Source organism: Spea bombifrons, chromosome 2, assembly GCF_027358695.1.
Source record: "Spea bombifrons isolate aSpeBom1 chromosome 2, aSpeBom1.2.pri, whole genome shotgun sequence".
Taxonomy (NCBI): Eukaryota; Metazoa; Chordata; class Amphibia; order Anura; family Pelobatidae; genus Spea; species Spea bombifrons.
Window position 1 is genome coordinate 126735853 of NC_071088.1, and position 12871 is coordinate 126748723.

A 12871-nucleotide genomic window follows, 5' to 3' on the forward strand; every position below is an offset into this window, starting at 1 on the left:
ATAGGGGGTCAAAAGGCATATCTGGAGCTGGAGTGGCAAAAAGGGGGTTAAAAGGCATATCACGGGGCAGGGGGCATATAGGAGGGTTGAGGCATATCAGGGAGGCAGAGTGGCATATGGGGGGTATAAGGCATTTCTGGAGGCAGAGTGGCATGAAGGGGGTTAGAAGGCATATCTGGGGGCAGAGGTGCATAACTCGGGGGTAGGTTGTCAAATGAAAGGAAATAAAAACCAAACATGTCTCAATCATAGCTTTTATTAAATATGGAAAAAAATAGTCTACATGAATTAATAAAGAAATAAAAGTTTCTTACCAGAATATCGTGAAGAATAATGTGATCAGTGTTTTGTTCCACTGAATAAAATGGAACTCTTTCATCTAAAAATGTTCGCAGTAGTAAATGTTTTGATCCCGTTATGTGTAATGTATTTCATTTATTAGGGCCTTTTAACACTTTTGCTTTCTGGCATTTTAATACAAATAATGAGATAAAAAGAATGGCCAATAGTGTGACTCGGGTGTGTATAAGGGGTGCGTGTGGTTAAAGAGCGCGACCGTGAGATAAACTATATGGGGCTGGTCTCCAAATTTTTCCAGGGCTGCTTTTCAGTCCCAGTCCGGCCCTGTTAGAGACCAAAGGAAGTATAGATGCCAAGGGGCTGCATGTTGGGACTACAAGGAAGCAACTGTAAAAATGATGATGTCTTGGGGGTGTAAGGAGTGTGTTTAGGAATGACTCATGCCATTGAAGAACCACAAAGTGCCTGCAAGAGCAGTACTCACCAAGATGGTGGGATTGCTGAGGATGGCATAGTAGTATAGAGAGAAGTTTTGCCAGTGGTAACCCAAAGTATACTCTTTGTGATGTCTTTAAAGGGAATGTTGGGGGCACATTTGTGGTTTCTACTTAACTCTGCTGGTGTTATTGCACCTGGAGGATGCACTCTAATACATTTCCTCAATGGTCTCTGTGTTTATCATTGTAATTCATACAGTATATTAAAATGATTTAACATTGGTACCTTTTACCACCCATAAAGGAGCAATTCTGTTCAATAAAGCTATGGCTTCCGCTTTGCAGGTTAGGTGATGTATTTGGGTGTGTGCTTGAACACATTGGTAACGTGTGTATATATAGTTAATTAAGGCACTTTTCATAGGTTCTGTTCTATGTGTGAGCTGAATAAGAATTTTGTTATTATTGCCTGTGCCTCAAAGTAAGCCAGCATTTATCCATTTGCTAGCCTTCTAATATTATTATGTGTATATACAATAGAGATAGTAGTTCCTGCATCTCCTATAAAAGCCCCAAACACCATGCCATTAGTGCTTGCTTGTTGCATGCTGTGTGGTTTACCTTGTGTACTCTTACCAGTTGTTCCCTTAAAGCTACAGTCCCTTTTGTATCCCTATTTATCATTTGACCTCCTGGCTTCTGACCTTGGGTTGTTCCTGGACTTCGTGAGACTCTATTAACCCGACCTTGGCTAAGTACCTGGACTTTGTGTTACTCTTTTACCCTGACCTCGGCTTCCACCTGGACTTTTTTTTGACGTTACCTGCCCTATCTTGGTGTTATTTTTTTCCATTAAACCACTGCCTTTTGAACCCCAGGATAGTTTGTGGCTTTTCTTTTTGTCATTCCTACGCTACTCTCCACTGACCCAACCACGATAGAGATGCTGAGATGACTTGCCTTTAGCAGACACTTGCATGCATTCAGAAAGCCATCGCTAATTTGCCCAGCCCTGGCAGAAACAGAGAAGAAGTTCTTTAAATCAGATTCTACTGATTTAATGTGACCTGGCATTATATATATTCCTGATATATCTTATATTTCTGCTTCTTCTCTACTTATTGTTAGAACAACGAAATGGGAAACAGAAAATAAAAGGGTAACCGTGACTGCAAAATGTAAATCTATTGTGGATTCTTTTGTTGTTTCCTAAAATTTCTGTTACCATGGTTTCCTGGAACACTTGTTCAAAGTGAAAATCATTTCAACAACTGTAGGATATATAAGAAAAGACACTGTGACCAGAAGGAGTACTGCTTGTATATACTTTAGGATGCTCTTGAATTTATTGAATTATGAGAATTCGAAACACAAATGTAATATTAATAACAATGAAATCAAGGTTTTTGAAAAGGGAGAGGTTGACGTTCGACAATCCAACAGACAAAATCAAATGTGAAGGTCAAGTGGTCGCACAGAACTGATCAACAACTTTGCTCGAACATGCGTTCTTCTGTGAAGTGAAACAATTGTCATAAACTCAAGTGTATATTATGACTCAATGTGCTGTATTCATTCAGGTATAAGACTTTTCAGTAGATAAGTAGATGCCCATGTTAGTGGCATACCTGGGAACTCTCCGGGTTGGGCCCAGAGAACTTCAGGAGAAGCACCGCTCCTCTGGTTCTCCAGGTCAACACCCGAATCCTCCAAGTCGCAGGAGCGGGGTCTTGACACGCACCACTTCCTGCCCATTTCACCTTTAAATGGGGGTGTTTCACTGATGTCAGCGGGAATGCCCACTGACATCAGCAAGAACGCCCTCTGACATCAATGGGCAGTCCTCCGGGTAGCCGAAGCCTACAAGGTCCCAGGTATGTTTACTGGTATTGAGGCAAAGAAAAACATTGGCAGTTTTGGCAACGCTTCGTTTTCAAGAAGATATAAAAAACAAGATGGTCTGCACAAAAAATTTAGATGAGGCATGAATTTAGACGGGGCACGGGCATAACATGAGTAGGTCTGTCACGGAGCTGGCTAGTCCGACCGACTACCTCCACTGTCTTGTGCTCCCTTAGCCTGGGACACACGCTTTCCCTGGTTCCCCAGTCACTAGCCGAGACTCAGTGTAGGGTAAAACCAAACGAAGACTGATTTATTTTGGACACACAGACATAAAACAAGATATAGGGACACAAACCGCCCCCTTAATCTGCCTCCCAGAGACAACAGGGGCAGTAACAAGATTAACAATACGGTAGGGGGGGAGACTGATTTATACAACATTAAACTGAAAGAATGGCAGTCACTCCCTGGTGGCAGATCCTGGCTGATGATACTGCTGGGGGTAGCCACAGAAGCCTTTACAAACCCAGGGCCCATAGTCAATAGGAAGGAGGCAGTCAGACCTCTCCAGTGGTCCCAGTGATGGAGGCTTCCGTCACAAGGTCAAAGACAGAAATGTCTGGGTTGTATGTGAGGTTAACTTCGTGTTTAAGGCAAGGGCTGACCCTTGGTGGGAACTTGCAGTGGCGACTGATTTGCACACAAAGCCAGACCAGATGATTTCAGTCCCTGGCACTTTAAGGCCAGCTGCAGGTAACTGATGTACTGATGGGTGTACGCTACGCTACTACTCTTTTGCAGCCCCTCATCTTGCAAACGATATTTAGCAGCTCTCAACCCAGCCCCCAATGGCAAATGATCGCAGCAATTGCCAGTCACGCTCGGGGGGCTTAACACAAAGTCCAATGAGACTCCAGCACCTGCACATTAAGCGGACCTTTACCTTAAGCCCAGTGTGACCGACTATTCCCATGGTGACAAGCCTTTTATGTGAATACAGATACAGGAATGATTAATAGGACTAAGCTAAAATTGGAGAGCCTTAGACTTATAGTCAGCTTTAGGAAATATTTGCACAGGCTTTAGCTGTTTCATCCCTTTATAGGGCTATTATTTTGATTACGGCTTTCTATTGCCTATTGTTTCTTTAGATTAAAAAACAGCAGGCCATTAGTAACAGCCACCTTAGCTGCATTAACAAAGCGTCCACATAATCTTAATTTAAAAAGTTGAAACGTATTAAGAAAATGTTTCCAAAACTTGATTAGTTGTTTGGTTTTCTAATAAAATGAATTCTGGATTATTTATGGTTCTGTCATTAGACTTTTGCAGCACATACATTTAACATCTACAGTATCCATAAACATATCCACAGGTTAATATTCCTTTCGCTGGGCATTGTTGCAATTCTCCTGCTGATAGAATGCTATTAATACCCTGTCCGCTAGGGCCTCATGTTGCAAATGTTTTAGCGCAGACCTTCTGTTTTGCACCAGAGTTCAGTAACTCCAGATTTGTCTGGATTCAGAGAAAAGTCATATACGGAATGCAGATAGAATATTCAAAGCAGTAAATTAATCAGTCAAAGCAATGAGTGAGTATTTGATTCAACGCAACATGTAACCAAGGGCTAAATGCCTATGATACAAATACATATATACAGTATAAGGTCAAAGCTCCGGTATAGGTCCCATCTGGCAAAAAGAGCTATGCTTTCATTGAGAGGTCTACAGAGTAGGGTTTACTGGGATTTTATTTGATTGTGTGACCTATTACTAGTGTTTTTATGTATGTATGTACAGTATGTATGTATAATTTTGTATAAGGAGAATGCCCAAGTACAGGACTCTTACAGACATTTTTATTGGGGTCCAGTAGATACCATCAATAAACTTGCCTTACAGTATAATAAGTATTTGCAAGAACGATTAAAATTGTATATAATTGAATCTAATAACATATTCCAAGTTCCTAAGAATTATATCAGACGAGGAAAGTATTCACAGGAATCCTAAGTGTCTAGCAATCATGAACAAATGGGCCAAAAATGATTCATACTAATTTTTTTGGCTCATTAGTTTTCAGGCCAAAAAATTCGCTTCCTGACCATTAGTTTCAGCTGAAAATTTGGAGGCATTTTTTATTCAAAATTCATTGCCTGGTGCCCACAATCTTTCTCTTATACTCTCTCGCGCTCTCTAAATGTTTCCCTACCTCCTCTGCCAACCACTTTCGCTTCTGCCGACCACCTCCGCATCTTCTTCCTTCTCTCCTCTCATCTCCATCGTCAATCATTAATCTGCTATCTTCTTTCTTTGTCTGCATCTCCGTAAACATAACCCGGCACCAACTTCAGCTAAAACGTCAGTGACGTCATTTTCCTGATCCGCCAATAGGGGTAGAGGATGTCACTGCAATCCCCGTCATTTTGCCCTCATGTGAACTGAAGGCAATATGTCAGAGCTTGCGGTGACGTCATCTCCCCGATCCTTCAAATGAGGGAGAGGGCTTCACCGCAAACACAGTCATTTTGCCCTCACAACATGGTGGTGCTTACGGTGACGTCCTCTTCTCCGATTGGACAATGGTGGAGGACGGCACCCCCATTTTCGTGAAAGTTGCCGCTGGGTTATGTGAACGTAGATATGGACGAAGAAAGAGGATAGCAGATTAAGGATTGAAGATAGAACAGCGAAGAAAAGGGAGAAGATAGAAGATACAAGATGAAAAGCAAAAGATGCAGAGTAAGATGCAGAAGTGGTCAGCAGAATCGTATGTGGTCATCAGAAGTGGAAGTGGTCGACAGAGAAAGTAGGGAAACATTTAGAGAGCGTGAACAAGAATGAGAGTGTGACAGTAAATGAGAGTATAAGAGAGTGTGAGTGAATGTCGACCCGTGAATTTTGGATGAAAATTCAGTACATTTTGCTTCGTTTTGGTCCGATTTGTGGGGGGCCTGGCCTCATTTTCAGGGCTTCGTATGAATCACTGAATTTACAAACTTCTGTAAATTTGCAATTTGTATGAATCCGAATGCACAAGTCTAGTGTGTAGTATTCCTTCTTCCAGCTGGTCCAGGGGTAAGGATAGACAAGGAAGAAGACCCACAAGTGCAGCGTGTCTGTATCACCTGGAGTCTGGGGTCTGGTAACGGCTATACCATCTGTGATCATGTTATCTCCACCATAAAGCCAGAGGGATAATGAGGATAAGAGTGCCTTCATGCCACAAAAAGTAGCATGCATTTCACTGCATAATGTAAAACTTCCCTGGTTATATTGTCTGATCTTGTATTTAAATGTGAGAGACATAAAATAATTTGAAGTTAATAAAACAAAATTATATTTTTACAATTGAAATGCAGAGCGTTAGATGACTTTTCACATAGAAACGATGAATTAATGAACTGATTGACCCAAAACCCAGTTTGAAAGCAAATACCAAGTTGCCAGTCACTGTGCACTGCCCCCCTCAACGTAACTTGTCTTATGTTTACAGAGCATAAGGTGATTCAAAAAACAGAATTGGCTTATCGGTACACTTTAATTTCCAAAGGAAATTTAATAAATTAATTTACAAAAAGTAATAAGCTAGGTCTGTACAAGCGAGTGAATGGTCATGTTAAAACCAAAACATGGGAGAAATGTGGCTGATTAACTACAATGTTCTCAGAAAGATGAATGAACCTTTCTGCAAAAACATCTGTTTTATAAGTATGGATTATGGCCGCTTCATTGCCCGGTGGTAAAATTATATATTTTTTCAGGTAAAACTTTGTAAATAATAATAAAAGCTTCATATACTATTTGTCATTGCTTATGCATTCCTTTTTTTTTCCGTTGTGATGTGATTAGCAATTGATATACTATTTTTAAAGATGAAACACAGGAACAAGAATATAAAAATAACAAACATAGGCTTGGGAACCCACAAAACCTTTTGGTTATATGCGTTTTGCTGCTGGTGGTTGTAATTATGATGGTAATCATGAAAAAAAAAAAGAAGAACCGGGTTCATTAATGAAAACTTTGGGACAATTATTCAAAGTAGATCTGGGGCAAAGTGCAATTGCAAGATCGGAGGCCGGACTACAGGAATACAAGTAGTAATCCAGTAATGTGTTTCACCCAATGCGGCTTCCTCAGAGTGGGTGTTTTGACTCCGCTACTGTCCCTCCTTTATTTTCAGTCCTAATCCTGATATCGCGATGACCCCTGTTACTTCCGGGTTTAGGTACTTCCAGTATCCATGGAGAGAACCTCTCAAGCAGTCATCCGAACGGTCAGAGAAACAAGAAAAAGTCCCATGTATTTCTGTATGTCAATAAAAGCATTCTTTGGAATTTTATTCTGTTTTTATTTATACAAAGAATTTTTTATTTATTCATTTTCTAGAAGTGGATGATATTTATTCAAATGACAAAACTAGAATTGACAGGACCGATACATTAGGTAAAGAGGACCCTGCTTGCAAGCTAACAATCTAGAGTATTTTCATGGATTCAGGTAATATAAAAGCAGCCAGGTCAAGGTCAGATGTAATCGGTAGCAGTAATAATGAAGCTATGAAAATTACATAGTAGGATAGAGTATGGTGCAGAACGGTCAAGGCAGACAGATTTTAGTAGCCAGAACGGAGGTCATTTACAAGCAATTTTTCCACTGGAAGCAGAAATGATGTCGCTAAAGCAGTGTCATATTAATAAACATCAACAAGAGAAAAACATATAAGATGTATAACCGAGCCTTACCTTCTTCTTTATCTGCTGAACTTTGTGTTTTTAATAGAGGCAATTAACTTATTTAAGGTCAAAAAATGATTCTTTTTATCGATGGTATCAATAACAGCTCTGGTATTCTATCTGTATATTGAGATATATTACTGGAGTTACTCACTTTTGTTTTGTTGACTGTGTGCTTTTAAATGGAATTAAATTTGAACTGGGAGAGTCAAAGAGATCACTAAAGGCAGTTCCTGCTGCTACAAAGTCACGAGCCAACATTACAGAGCATAAATCACCATGTAACAGCCACATGAGATACATAACTATGTACACTCAGCACAAGGAAAAAGAATAAAGGCTCTTTCAAATCCTCGATGGACGGAACAACATTGCATAAATAAGATAAATGCTTCAATTGCAAAAAAAAACAAACAAAAACAAATACATATCTAACTTGTGATCTCAGCTCAGCTAGCCTTAAGAGGAAAGGAGATAGTGTTGTGTCATTTATAAATACGAGTGAATTGAAATCACATTGGGAAGGGTATGTTTATATCAGCTTATAACAGCTAACAGCACTAGACATATTAGTAAACTTAATTCCCTTGCCAGCACTCATTTTTAAAGGGCCACTGCTACAGGGTCTTTGTATTTTGGTTGCTGGTGATTTGTGCTTAGCTACTTATTCTTATGTTAAGCAGTGTATTGGAAATAAATCATAAAGTTTTCTATGGATGTCCATGTCCCCCTTTTCCCCCTTTTTTCCCATTTTTTCTGTCTTTAGAGTACCTCTAACTGACCAAATGGGGGGGGGTGACAACCCTTCATTTATGTCAGATGCCCCTTGTATAATGCTACCCATTACCGAAAATAAGGCCTTTTTTGGCAACATGCACTATCCATATGGGATGTTGGGCACCATTTGCTTCTCCAGTACCTACGCCATATCACAAGCTACATTGCATCACTGCAGTGTTTTGAGCTTTAGGAGGCTTCTAGGTCTTGAGGAAAGAGGCTGGTGAGTATCAGAGGTTATTGGGTAGGTGAGTATTACAAAAACTTAAAACAAAGCCTTAAATATTTATTCACTAGAAAAAAAACAACTTTGGGCAAGGTAGTGAGTCCCCTGTAAAGGCTGCTTCGTGTGATTGTATGTTCATGTGTCCTCTGCTACTAATGAAGAGTATGCTGAAAAATTTTCATCATTCTCTTTCAAATGATCCCTTATGCCTTAGCCCACAGCAATAAAGGGTGATATTGTTTGCTGTGGCCAATGGGGCACATAGAGGAATTGCTAGTTGGCCCCAGCATTCTCCCATCGTCAATAAAGCACCAGTATTGATCCTCATTGATACATTGGCCACATATACACTTAAAAATTGGAACATTTACTTTTTTTTTTACATGATTTTTACATATACCATGTTTTGGTTTGTCTCTGTTACCGGGGGGGTAAATTTTTCAAAATTTGAAACACATATTAAAACTATTTATACTATCCTTTCCCAACTGAGCTACAACAATTCAGTGAATGTCACTGTACAGTAAGGCACAATACAGAAGGCAATGCATATTGTAATTGTGATGTGAACCCCAGGGAGTACAGCTGCTATGCAGATCATACATATGGGTCCCTGGGGTGGAGCAATTGGAGAACAGGGTGGGCCAATGCTCCGTTCCCCCATTCTGTGGAAAATCCATGCCGGCTTTTCCAGGTGGCTAGAAGAATGCAGGATCCGGTCCGGGATTTCTATGAGGCTGGCATCAGGCACAGGTGCTGGTCATTAAAAACCCCTGGAGCCTGATACTCAGGGAGACTGTTGGGGGAAGAGGAAGTTCCCTGCGCTCCCAGGGCAAGGAGAGGCCCTGAAGAATCCCTGAGCCAAGTGAGGCAATACCTGCCTGGACATTTTGTGTGTTGTCTGGGGGAGGTTTTCCAGAGCCTGGCGTAGCTGGGTCTGGCTGGGAGGTTGAGGTAGTGGGTGATTAGGCTGGTCAGTCTGGACCAACATAGTTTTGTTAGAGAGGCTCCAATTGGGAGCTAGGTTTTCTTTTTATGATTTGTTTTTCCGGTTTAAGCGGTTAAAATAAAGTGCCGTTTTGTTCAAAGCCGGTGTTCCCGACTCTGATTGCCCTAGAGGACTGTGCTTAGGACCCCTAAAAAGTGACATGTATGGCCCTCATGCTATGGGGTTTGTTACACCTGACACAAAAACCTGTTTCTCAGGAGCAGCAAGGCAGATGGCCCTGCAGACTGTGTTTCCTGTAGGCCAAAGAAAGGCATGGGCAACAGTTTCTTTAAGTGTTAACAAGTAAATCATAATGAAGGAACATAAAAACATTATGTTGGGTTTACATTTATTAACCCCTTCGCGACCTTTGCTGGGTCAAAAAATTAAATAAGCTTAGAAAGTAATCAACGATGTCGAGGCATTCAGCAAGGCCGAGATCGGCATCGGGGGCCATGTCTGGCCCCTCCCCGGGGCGTCAGCAGCCGCCATACATTGTATGGCGGCGGACGCCCGTTTTAAAAGCGTTTAGATCGCCTCCTAAACTTAAATGGTGTCGCTGGAATGCCTCGATCAGGAGGCATCCAGCGACACCAAACACTTACCTCTGGGTCACAGCCGCAGCTGCCGGTGATCTTCGCCATCAAGCAAGATGGCGGCCGCCCTGTAAAAGAAACAAAAAAAGTTCGCTAGATGGTCTCCAGACCCTCTAGAGAACTCTGGCTCCACTTGCAGGTTGAATACAGGTACTGCATTCAACCATGCAAGTCAATGGAGCCCAGCTTTCTAACCACAATGTGATTAGTAAAATATTCAAAAAATAAAAAAAATAAAAAAATGGAAAAAAATTTTTTAAAAAAATGTGCTAACATTTAAAAATAATTATGCAGTCATGTCACTAGATGAACCATCCAGTACCAGCAAAATGTGTAAAAAAATATAAAAAAAAGTATTAAAAAAAATAAAATAAAAAAATAAAGTTTATTATTTTGAGCAAGTGCTAAAATTTCTCAAAAATCTCAACAAAGAGTTAAAATAAAAGCACTTCAAATACCCAAGGGGTGTCTAATATATAAAAAAATGGCTGGTGGGGTAAATTGGAGTGGCTGAGCTCAAAGATAGGGCATAGGTACAGACTTTCCAAAATGGAGAAAAAAAGCGCACTTCCCAAATGTGGCATTTTAAATCTCAAACAACCCGACAAACCCATGCATGTCGGGTATCACTGCAGTCAGGAGATGTTCCTGAACACACATTGGGGTGTTGTTTGACAGTGACATATACCAGAACCTGTATATCTATAACTAAAGTACAATTTGTGTGAAAAAAAAATAAAAAAAATTACTATTACAAAGTTTGACAAAGTGTAGTTGTATAATTGGTGCATGGAAAGGGTTAAAATAACAGCATTTGGAATACCCTGGGGTGTCTAGTTATATGGTTTGAATGGGTTAAATTGAGTTAACCGGCTTCAAAGATATTCCAAAGAGGAGATGGAGGCAGACTGACCAGATTTGTTAAAAAAAAGATTTGGAAATCATAAAACGCTGCTTGTACTTATTGCCCTATAACTTACAAAAAACAGCAAAAAAACATAAAAACATTGGGTATTTCTAAACTCAGGACAAGTAGTAGAATCTATTTAGCTAGTTTTTTTACTTGCTTTTTTAGGTGAGTAAAAGATTTTTCAAATAAAAGTCATAAAATGTGGTTTTTTTTCAATTTTTCACCATGTTTTTTTATTTTTTTTATAGTAAATAAGATGATAGGATCAAAATCTTGTCCTGAAAAAAACAATATATAACTTATGTGGGTACACTAAATGGGTGAGGAGAAAATTACAGCTGAACACAAGCACCACAAAAGTATTAAAACAGCCTCGGTCCCACAGGGTACAAAACGAAAAATGAGCCCGGTCCTTAAGGGGTTAATTTGTGATGCCAAGCAGCATATAAATACACTGTCCAAAGTTTTCTAAATATCGGAATTTGTGACATTGGTTCCTTTGCAACACTTCCACCTAGTGGAGAACTGTTGGTACTTCATTTACTGTATTGTTTCTAATTATTGTTCACAACTGTAACAAAGTTTCTTTAATCATACCTCCCAACATTCAAAATGGCACAAGAGACAAACTCTTGTTTTAAGGAGGTGGATTAGAGATTTAACTATAGTCTAAAATTCATCAAGCCATTTTATGTGCTGTTGTAACCCAATGATGAAAAGTTTATGGTTCATACCAGTAGTAATTATAATACGTGCGTTATACATATTAAGAGCAAAAAACTGGAAGGGCAAAGTCACTCAAACTGGTTCCAAAATGGGTAGCCTTGCTAAGCCCAGTACACTTAGGAGTCTTTTGGAAAAATATGACCAGATTTTCCTTCTACCTAGACATACATTTTTTTAAAAAGTTATATTGCAAAGTTGCATTAAAATAATAGCTGCATGATGTATCTAATAAGCATTTTGCAAATAAGCTAAGCATATGAAACTTATAAATACTTGGGAACCATAAAAAACATACTGCAATTTCTATGAATAAAGTATTAAGTCAGACTATAAACTGATTATTTATTTGTCACTAGATGGCACTACAATACCTCAAATTGCCAATTCCTTGAAAACTTCTGAACATATTCTTAAATTAATATAATATTTGATATGCTATATTGATCTAAACCAAAACTGGGATTATTTTAAAGAAAAAAAATAAAATATATATTTATACTAGAAAACAACACTACTTTTCCTTGATTTGTGTGCAAAAAAATTTCAATATTTTAAACCTGCTTCTAAAGGTAATATGTATAGCATACTAACTATCTAACTTTTCTAGGACTGAGCTAAACGTTATCACCAAAAGTATGTGGACATCTGACCATCACATCTATATGAGCTTGCTGGAAATCTCATTCCTAAACCACGGGCATTAATATGGATTCCCCCACCTTTGCAGCTATAATAGACTCCACTCTTCTGGGAAGGCTTTCCATACGATTGTGGAGTGTGACTGTGGGAATTTGTGCCAATTCAGCCAAATTTGAGGTCAGGTACTGATGCTGGATGAGAAGGCTTGGCACGCAATCAGCATTTAAATGTATCCCAAAGGTGTTTCATATGATTAAGGTCCTGTGTAGGTCACTTCAGTAAATCACAGTTATTATGGAATTGTGTTATTACTTGATACATTTATGAATGCAAAATAATTGATATTGATTTCCTATTGATTGAGCCACTGAACCTTCATTGGACTTGCTTGTGTGCTTTGGATCATTGTCCTGCTACACAACCCAACTGTGCTTGAGCAATTAGTTTTTCACATAGGGCTAGGTAGAATTGGATGACTTTTTCCCTCTATACATGAATTTTGTATTTCTATACTTCATTTTGTGTTTACTCGTATTATCTTTGTCTAATATTAAAATTAATTAACATTTAAGTATAACAAATATGCAAAAATAGAAGAAATAGTTTTTCACAATGATGTATATTAGTTCAGATTCATTATGAAATCATGTATTGTTGTATGCTCTTCGGCTGGAATTTATGGATAA